This window comes from Brachyistius frenatus, unplaced genomic scaffold (genome assembly GCF_029030835.1).
Source record: "Brachyistius frenatus isolate BFR_SWC_R1_liver_20210118 unplaced genomic scaffold, ASM2903083v1 Contig_417, whole genome shotgun sequence".
Lineage (NCBI taxonomy): Eukaryota > Metazoa > Chordata > Actinopteri > Embiotocidae > Brachyistius > Brachyistius frenatus.
In genome coordinates, this window is record NW_027211016.1 from 92,501 (window position 1) to 102,500 (window position 10,000).

Here is a 10,000-nt window from a genome sequence, read left to right on the forward strand (position 1 = left end):
GATCGTGTTCAAAAGAACGGGACAGATGTGAGTTTACGGTTGACCTTTGACCCCCACACAACTAACCATGTCATCGTTGCGTCCAAGTGAACGTCGGTGCCAATTTGAAAGAAAGTCGGTCAAAGCGTTCCTGAGCTATCGAGAACGGGACGGACAAGTTTTGCCAAAGTGGTCAGTTTCCATTTAAAAAAATCTGACCACCTAAAACGAACGAAGCTTTTTCCTACAATAAACTCTGAACATGCCGAAAGTTGAGTTCAGCCTTTATCGGATTAGTTTCAGAGGTGTTTTCTTCCTCTGTTGGATCATTTTGTAATGGATAGTTTCTTGTTATCGATATAAAGAGGGTGACCCAGTTGTTAAACACCTGTCGGTGTAACATGTAATTTGTCATAATGAGGAGTTCAGATCCGACTCTGGTAACCTCAGACTCTGCTCGGTCTTTCCCCTCCGGATATCTGACATCCTGCCACAAAACCTTCGCAGCCAGAACATCCTTCCTCCCATCGGGTGTAAATATGCCTCATTAAACGCTTCTATTTTAAACCTCCCCGTCTGACAGTAACACCGTTTAATTACTTCATTTTTCTTATGTTTTCTGATTATTCTGCATCCTCTTCTCTATTAAAACACTCCACTGCTGTATTTTCCTGTAATGCTGCACTTTTAAGCAACTAGTTTCTCCATGCGCTGAAATGTTTGTCCTTCCACATAAAAGTGGAGACTTCAAAATAAAAAATTGTAAGACTTCAAAATAAAAGTAGTAACCCACCAGCTGAGAGCCAGTTGAAAAAAAAGTGCTAAATAGGATGAATAAAAACGAAATATATATCATCATTTTCCGTTCTTATACAGAAAGAAAGAAACAAAGAAAATGCAAACACTTTTTTTTTTTTTTTTTTTTTTTTATGGTATATGAACATATGGACCGTGTGGTTTCCTCATCCGGCCATAAATGAGTTTTATCACGTCTTCCTGAAACATACAGTTTCCTCCCGTAAACACATGAGAGAGTAAACGACTTCATTGTCTTCTTCTTTTGAATTTTCTTAACAGGAGAATTTTCATCTTTTAAATTTAGATTTCCAGGTAAAAACGTGTTGTTGTTTTTTAGCAGCATTCCTGAATAAAAATCTATCTTCATCGATCAATTGATCATTAACAATGTAATTTCTCTCTTTTCATCGGTCCTCAGCAGAAACAACCGGAGGAAGAGGAAGAGGAGGAGGAGGAGGAGAGATATTTCTATGTTTTGGTTTTATTCATCATCTCCTGTCTCATCTTTTTATTTCTCACGAATCACTTTTACTGGAAGTAACCACACTCTTGTTTTCTCTCTGGGATTTCCCCTTTTTACCTTCACTGTCTTTCACTTTCTCCTCCTCCTCCTCCTCCTCCTCCTTCCTCTCATTGTGTGACCCGACATGTTGCTGCCTGCCAGACAAACTACAACCATCTCCTCTCAATTGATTTGCTGTTATTTGATTTAATCCAACGGACTCGAAGCCATTCAGTGTTTCTGTGATTAAATATTAACGTTGAAAACGTGTCAGTCGGTCCGACGGTAGAAATGTTGCGTATCGCTTAAAACGTGACGACACAGAAACAACCGAAGGGACGTCGTTAACAACGTTAGCTCAGCCACAGATGATGAATCGTCTTTCACCTTTCATCAGATTAGGGACGATAACCTGAAAAGATTAATTCAAATCAACACAAATATAAAGTTATACAAGAAGCCTTCAAATGCAAAGTAGGTAGTTTGAGAAGATAATTAAAACGGGTTAAAACACAGTTTTGCAAAACAATTACAAGTAGAGGTTTAGAGATTTATAAAAAAAAAATCTAGCTTCAGAAATGTGTAATCGGAATAAATATATTGACTTTGAGGAGCTGTAATTTGTGTCCTAAAATTAAAAGCAGACTTTTCAACGTGTTTGATGAATTCTTTGCTTGTTGTCTCTCTATCCTGTTCTTTTCTCTCTCTGCTCTCTCCTCAAGCCAACAGAAGCTCCGCCCACCTCGGAGAGAGTTCATCTGCCAGGACTTTACATGTGTTACTGACATCAACCTTTCAGAAACGTTTCAAGGCAATATTAAAAAAAAAAAAAATAAATAAAAGTTTTAAAAGAAACTCTCGTTGCAAATAACATCCACAGTTGGTGAAAAACACCATCCACATGTCACTTTGCACACGATTCACCGCCCTCGTTTGAGGGGTTCTTTGATGTGGTGCGACATGAATCACAAGCTGACATACAGGTAGTCTCGATACTGTAAATCTGTCAGTCGATGTCTTTTCAGTTCAGTGTTTATTTGTCACTTAAAAAAAAAGACAAAAGAAAAAAGATCGGCAAAGCACAGGTGATGTTTTCTGGAGTTCTGCCAAGTGTAAAAGTTTCATGGGTACATGATATGAGATGTCAGATAAACCTACGACCCAATGTGTGTGTGTGTGTGTGCTTTTGTGTGTGTGTGTGTGTGTGTGTGTGTGTGTGTGTGTGTGTGTGTGTGTGTGTGTGTGTGTGTGTGTGTGTGTGTGTGTGTGTGTTGTGTGTGTTTTTGTGTGTGTGTGTGTTTTCCCAGCCGGGAAATAACCGCCGGCTTTTCAAGAAAAGAGAAGAAACGGAGATACGGTTTGTGTGTGTTTTACCGTTGGACCTCCAGAGTGAAGAGGAAGTTCATGGGAACTGACTGCAGTAGGTCCCAGCTGTCAAACCATACGTGTGTGTGTGTGTGTGTGTGTGTGTGTGTGTGTGTGTGTGTGTGTGTGTGTGTGTGTGTGTGTGTGTGTGTGTGTGTGTGTGTGTGTGTGTGTGTGTGTGTGTGTGTGTGTGTGTGTGTGTGTGTGTGTGTAATACCTGCTGCAGGTAAAGTTCTCAAATGTTATGAAAGTTTGATACTTGCCACATAAAATATATTTTTTATATTCCTTTTACCCACATTATCCTCAATGCCTCCACGTTTCCCATCAGCACAAATATGAAGAATTTCCTGTTTTTCAGACTTGAGTGAGAGTGATGAAGATACTTGTTTTTTTATGCCCTGTTCAGTAATTTTCCCCTTTTTTTGTTTTTTTCCAAGATAAAATGGTAATGCTTTGTTTCTATCTGGTGTTCCTGAATGTCTCTTTCCCACCACTATAGAAAACCAGAAGGACTTCTTATCTTTATCAGTATCAGGAAGTAAAAAAACACCCCGGAGCTGTTTCACTGTGTGTGTGTGTGTGTGTGTGTGTGTGTGTGTGTGTGTGTGTGTGTGTGTGTGTGTGTGTGTGTGTGTGTGTGTGTGTGTGTGTGTGTGTGTGTGTGTGTGTGTGTGTGTGTGTGTGTGTGTGTGTGTGTGTGTGAAAAAACTCTGTTGGAAATAAAACCCAACGACCAGACGGTGTGATTGGGATCAGGAGTCAAATGCTACGTGGATGGATGTGTGGGCTGACATGAATCGATTCTGCTGAACCTTCAGCCTCTAATACCGTCACTGGAAAGTAGAATAAAACGGCTCAAAGACACTTTTACAAAAGAAAAAAAAACAAGGCAAAGTACATGAACCTGAAATGTTTTTTCTAGCTGAATATCGTCCCCCTCAAGGCATCGTTAGTGGGCTGAAAATCTTGGTTTCAAATTGAAAATGGTTCGGGCTCCATTTGTTGCATGAAATCATGTCGGATTAAAATAAAAATCCCGTGATTGAAAAATGAGATGCAGCATGTTATGATACCAAACCTAAAAAAAAGAAAAGAAGCTAGTTTAATTTTTTAATCAACCCGTACCAACCTATTAAAAAAAAAAAAAAAATGCTATACAAAATAAATACAGCGCAGAAATCCTGTAAAAAAACAAAAAAGTTGGGAACTAAATAGTTCAAAACCAGCAAGATGTAAATTTACAAACGGTGTAGACAAGTACTCATTATTTTGTAGAAAAGGTAGCAATGTGGAAATAATAGGACAGTAGAATAACATAATAAATAAATAAATAAATAAATAAAATAAAAATAAATACATGTAGATGGGTTTAAATACATAAATTCCCTTGGTGTGAAAATATCATAGGCGAAAAAGAAAAATTTGTGAGTGAAAAATTTGCCACAGAGAATTAATAAATTTATAATGAACACAAAATATATATGATTTTCATGTTCAAACATTTTTACATTCAAATTTTAATATTTACATTTATTTGACCCGTTAATATAATCTTCCATTCTAGAGCAGAAAACAATACAACGTGTAAAATGGTAAAAACCAACCAAATGTATTAATGATTCTGGTTCATTATTACACAAATCACATTTGTTTTTCTGAACTAAAGCTTTACAGGGTTAACGGTCAATTCGGGTGTGACGTCATGCCCATAAAACACTGTATGGGATTGGACGAGCCCTGACCAATGGGGTACCGCGGAGTTAGTCCGTGACGTCCTGCGGGCCAATCGGATCAAAGCTCCACTTGCCGCTGTAGTGACGCAGTCAACGGCTCAGAGGGAACTCATCACGACCCAGAAGAATTAAGTAAGTAAATTATACGATATAGATCTATATGTATGTAAAATGAATCGTCCCTCCGTGTTTTCATGAAGTCGCCAAGTAGCTTCAACATTTCGGTTTGAGTTCCCGCCAACATTTATCATTTAAAGGGGGAAAACAAAATGAAAAAATTCAGCCTGTTAGCTTCAAGCTAAGTCAGGAAACTGCTAACTCGGAAACGCTGTAAACACACCGGAAGTCATGTTTTATAAGAACATTTTATTTTTAACAACGTGCTGAAATTGTGAAATTATGAATTTGTGGAATTTCAGCCCTCAAGTTGTTTGTAAAGTCAGAACTTTAGCTAATGTGACGTCAGCTAAATGAATATTAATCAGGTTGAATGCCAAGTACAAGTTTTCATAAAGTAATGTGAGCAGAAAATACTGACTAAAGCATATATATATACAATATATATAAATAATAGACCTTAGATGTATGAATCTTTTTTAAAAACTTTATTTAGCGCACAAAATAAAAAACAAAAACAAACATACGTACAAAAACAACAACAGCGAAGAAGTAGAACAAATCATATTCAGGCAAAAGTGTTCTGAACTTCGTGGCATCGGTTTGCTGAAGTTTCCTCATGAGATGTTTGAATCTCTGCTGTCTGGAAGCTGCACACATTTCCATCGCAGCCGGTTTGTCTGTTGTGAAGCAGAAGTTGATTTTGATAGCGAAACCTTCTTGTTTGTTTTTCATGTCTCGTGTGACTTTACGAAGCCCGACTCTTTCAAAAGTGTCCGTGGAGTACCTGCTCTGCCGGCATGGAGACGTTATCGGTACGTGGAGGATTATTTTTGTTGTTACAGAACATGCAAAACTCTTGGAAGCAACTTTTGCTCCAACGTGGGAGGGGATGGTGACGTCAGCGTGTTATTTCTTACAGGTTTTTCGGTCTCCGCTGCGTCGTCAGGGCTCGATTCTGCTAATTATACGTAGTTATTACCAATACTTCTACTCAATGCAGCTCTTAGTATTTGTACTGTGTTAAAAACATTGATCGAAGCCGTGTAAAGAGCAGAAGAACACACTTATTCAACCCTTTTAGTCGTAGCTGAGTTAGCAGCTGATTTACACCGCCCTCTGTTGGAAAGGACAGGAACTACACCCGCCTGCTCAGCGTGAGAGGAAGGAAATGACCATGTGGAGTTTAAGGTGTGTCCCCCTACATGCCTGTCCATAAGGATTTCTTTTGTCTCAACTGACGATTAATGTCTTCCTGCCCAAAAACTGAGAGAGAAACCGTCTCTGACACGAGCAGATCCGTCCAGGGGAAATATCACAAACCTCAATTATGGTAGAAAAAGATGCACGAAGAGGAAAACTGTAAATAGAAACAAGAGAAACACATTTTCCTGTAGTTGTTGTTGTTATTGTTGTTGTTGTTGTGTGTTTAGATGTTAGAAGTTAGGACACGGGCCTGTTTCTGCGTTTTTGCTGTCTGGTCGTTCTTCCCTTTGCTGACAATTAGTTTGTCTTAAGTTAATGTTTAGAAGTAATAATAATAATAATTATAATTATAATAATGATAAACTCTCCCCCTCACACATACACACACACACACACACTTGGCAGCCCATAATCATCACCCTTTCAGAGGTACCAATCTAACCCCCCCCATCCGTTTTGTTGCCAGGCTCCTGTTACTTAGCTACCAGTTGCCACGGTTGCTTGGGCTGATGGAGTTACCTAGGCAACCATACCCATCCCATTGTGTGGCGATCCAGCCGCGGTGGGCCTGTCCCAAGGATACACACACACACACACACACACACACACACACACACACACACACACACACACACACACACACACACACACACACATTTTTATATATATATATATATATATATATATATATATATATATACACACACACACACACATACACTCCCACCCCTGCTCAGCTCACAGCAGAAGCCCCTGTTGGGGAGGAAACACACACACACACACACACACACACACACACACACACACACACACACACACACACACACACACACACACACACACACACACACACACACACACACACACACACACACACACACACACACACAGTCAGACAAACCAAACAGCAACAGTTATTTTAGAGGTGTGTGTGTGTGAGAGAGAGAGAGAGAGTGTGATACCTCATCAATAATCCACCTGTTTTTTCCCCACCCACAACGCTTGTTTTAAACTGTTGACCCCCCCCCCAAACCACCATCCATATTTCTTCCACCCCGTCGTTCTGTTAAAAAAACCCAGTGATGTAAAGTATTTAGAAACAGCGCTGGGATTCAGTGTGTGTGTGTGTGTGTGTGTGTGTGTGTGTGTGTGTGTGTGTGTGTGTGTGTGTGTGTGTGTGCGTGCGTGCGATGCCGTCATGCAGGGTGTTAATGTATTCGTAGACAACCTGCTAATGTAAACACTGACACTTGTTTAGTCAGCGCCACGCCAACCGTTTTACACAAAGTCAGAATGAATAATCAGAAGAAGAAAATGACCCGTTCACGTAAAACAGCTGCTGCAGCAGCCAATCAGAGAGGGACCAGACGATGATGTCATCAACCAGAGGCATTTGACCCTTTTTTTTTAAAGTTGTCTTTATGCGGCTCGTAAAGACCTCGAAGAGCAAGAAGCGAAGGAAGAAGCTCCGTAGTACTTTAACAGAGATAAATCCTCCGTCCTACCACTAGAGGGCGCTGTTGACCAATGAGATGTTCAGATGTGTTGGCAGGGACACTGGAACAAAGACTTTTCTGAGAGATTACAGAAAACTAAAATAGATTTTAAATAAACACCCACAGAGCAAAACAACTATAACGACGGTAATCAACTGATGAAGTTACACTTGTGAAGAAGTTTATGAAGGTTAAACGGAAGTTTTAAACAAAGGAAATGCTGTTACTGTTCCGAGACAAAGCACAAAGAGAAACTGCAGCAGAAGACAAAAGGATATTTAATTAAAAGAAAAAAAGAAAACCAAGCAGGTTTGGTTTCAATAATCTGGTAGAAGTTGATTAAAGATGCCTTACTGTCAATTTGGGTCATGTTACCCTTCATTTAAAGGGTTTTATTCTATTATTAGTATTTAAAAATCATCCAGCGCACTCAAAAATACATAATAATCAATTTGATAACAAGTGTGGTTATTTTTATCCACACAAAGTTAACTTTACTGCAGGAATTAACTGTTTAAACACCACATTTAGTTACAATTTTTTTCAGTTTTCTTGAAACAACAATCAGAAAACCAAAAAACATTAGATTTGTTATCAACGAAGACAAAAGAAAGCAAGAAACGACTTTCGTCTCAGAGGTTTAAATGAGATCATGTTAAACGTTTTGGTTGAAATATGTCTTGAAATATGTATTTATTATTATCATAGTTGGCAGTTAATTTTTTGTTAATCCAGTAATTAATTAACTGACTCAAAGTCGTTTTTTTTTTTACAACCTCTTGCTCTGATTTCGTAGCTTCCACGAGTCAATCTTTATTTTTATTTTTTGTTAAACTTTTTTTTACTTTGCACAAATTCTGCACAAATTTCAAATAAAACAAAGTTCACATTCATATAAAACACAACGTTTACATGCAGAAGTAATATTAGCTGCGTTAAAAATGATGGATAATACTTTACTCTCAAGGTCATTTTTATATTTTGAGGAAGGGCAAATAATATATATATATATATATATTCACCGAAACTGTCTCTTCAAAATAAGAGCTGGACATAAATAGAAATGAATAAACTCAGCGTTTCTTTTTAATTCTGTGACTTTTGACTTTTAGTTGTTTATTCGTGTGAATGTGTTTAACGCTGCCAATGCTCGTACATATATAGTTGGAAATATTTGCATGGTGTACAGTATGTATGGTAATTGTGTTGTGTGAGTGTGTGTGTGTGTGTGTGTGTGTGTGTGTGTGTGTGTGTGTGTGTGTGTGTGTGTGTGTGTGTGTGTGTGTGTGCGCGTGCGTGCGTGTGTGTGTGTGCAGAGCTCCTGCATGTTGCGTGTCTGCTGACAGCAGGCGGGGAATCACTGCAGGTCACGCTTCACCAGCAGGGCTGCGTTCAGGAGCGGTCTCCATAGGGTGAGTAAACACACTCCACACGCGGCAGCTCATTAGTGTGTGTGTGTGTGTGTGTGTGTGTGTGTGTGTGTGTGTGTGTGTGTGTTGTGTGTGAAAAGATCTGTGCGAAAATTAGAGAATTACTTCAGTTTTTACTTTTAGACAAAAACTCTCCAACGAGTGATTCAGGTATTGAATGTGTCGCAGTGTGTGTTTTGGTTAAATGCCTGTGTGTGTGTGTGTGTGTGTGTGTGTGTGTGTGTGTGTGTGTGTGTGTGTGTGTGTGTGTGTGTGTGTGTGTGTGTGTGTGTGTGTGTGTGTGTGTGTGTGTATTGTGCAGGTCACACTCGAGCAAATGAGCTGTTTTTTGTGAACATGAAACTGTCTCCACAGGATGAATGAACACGTTTTGCATACGGAGGCTTATTACTGACTATGAGGATTTATGGAGGGAACTGATGGTAAACCGTGTTAATCTGTGTGTGTGTGTGTGTGTGTGTGTGTGTGTGTGTGTGTGTGTGTGTGTGTGTGTGTGTGTGTGTGTGTGTGTGTGTGTGTAGTCACGCTTTGTATACAGAGTAATAGCCGTATTAACTGTAGCTCGATGCTACATGAGCTCTCTTTGATGAGGCCACTTCGTAAAGAGCTCCGTGTGTTTCAGCGTCACGCTAAAAGCACCCGATGCACCTGTCAGACCACCAGAGGGCGCCACCTCAGCGTCACATGTTGCCTCACCGAAGGCGTGAAAAGGATACGCATATATGAAGCATTAGAAAAAACAAGGTAAAAAAACGGGGAAGAAGGAAAGTCGCCTGTACTCATCGATTTTTGGAGATTAAAAGGACTTCAAATTATTTGACCCATCTCAAATATGAGCTTTAAAAATGTCAAAAACGATGAATTTTTTCCTGAAAACTGTCGATGATATTTCCGTTCATCTATTATTCAATCAACTGATGAATTGTTTCAGCTCTGCTAGATGTTATAAGCTGAATATTTGATGAGTACAATAAAACAGCGAGCTCGGTTTAATCTCGCTGCCTAAATCGGCCGATAAAATCCTCTCTGCCTTCAGTAGACGACGGAAGACCCAAAAACTCAACGCCACGAAGCCTTCTGACACTTATGTTTCTGTATATTTATTTACGTCCCGTTGCATTCGTGGCGTGTTGAGATACTCTGTGTGAACGTGTCGCCTGCCAACACGTCAGTCATGAAGAAAAGACGTAAACGAGGACTTTGTTGTCGGTTTTTAAGCCACGATATCTGAAAAAGAAACCGATAGTAGAAAGAGGGGATGTATCTGAAAGCTGCTCTTTGTGAGTGTTTACCGTTCACCTCCATTCATGTGAGGAAACATCAGCAAGCATTTTTTTTTTTGACAAATCCCACATTTCAACTACATTTCTT

At 39.4% G+C, this 10,000-nt stretch overlaps 1 protein-coding gene across 1 annotated transcript in view; it reads left to right on the plus strand.

The window, feature by feature from the left end:
* commd7 (COMM domain containing 7) overlaps positions 1 to 6,650 on the plus strand; it is a 12,868-nt gene extending 6,218 nt beyond the window's left edge. The window contains exon 10 of the mRNA XM_069725259.1: positions 6,629 to 6,650. The gene's annotated coding sequence lies outside the window, so the exon portion shown is untranslated. The remainder of the gene's footprint in view (positions 1 to 6,628) is intronic.
* The last annotated feature ends 3,350 nt before the right edge of the window (positions 6,651 to 10,000 follow it).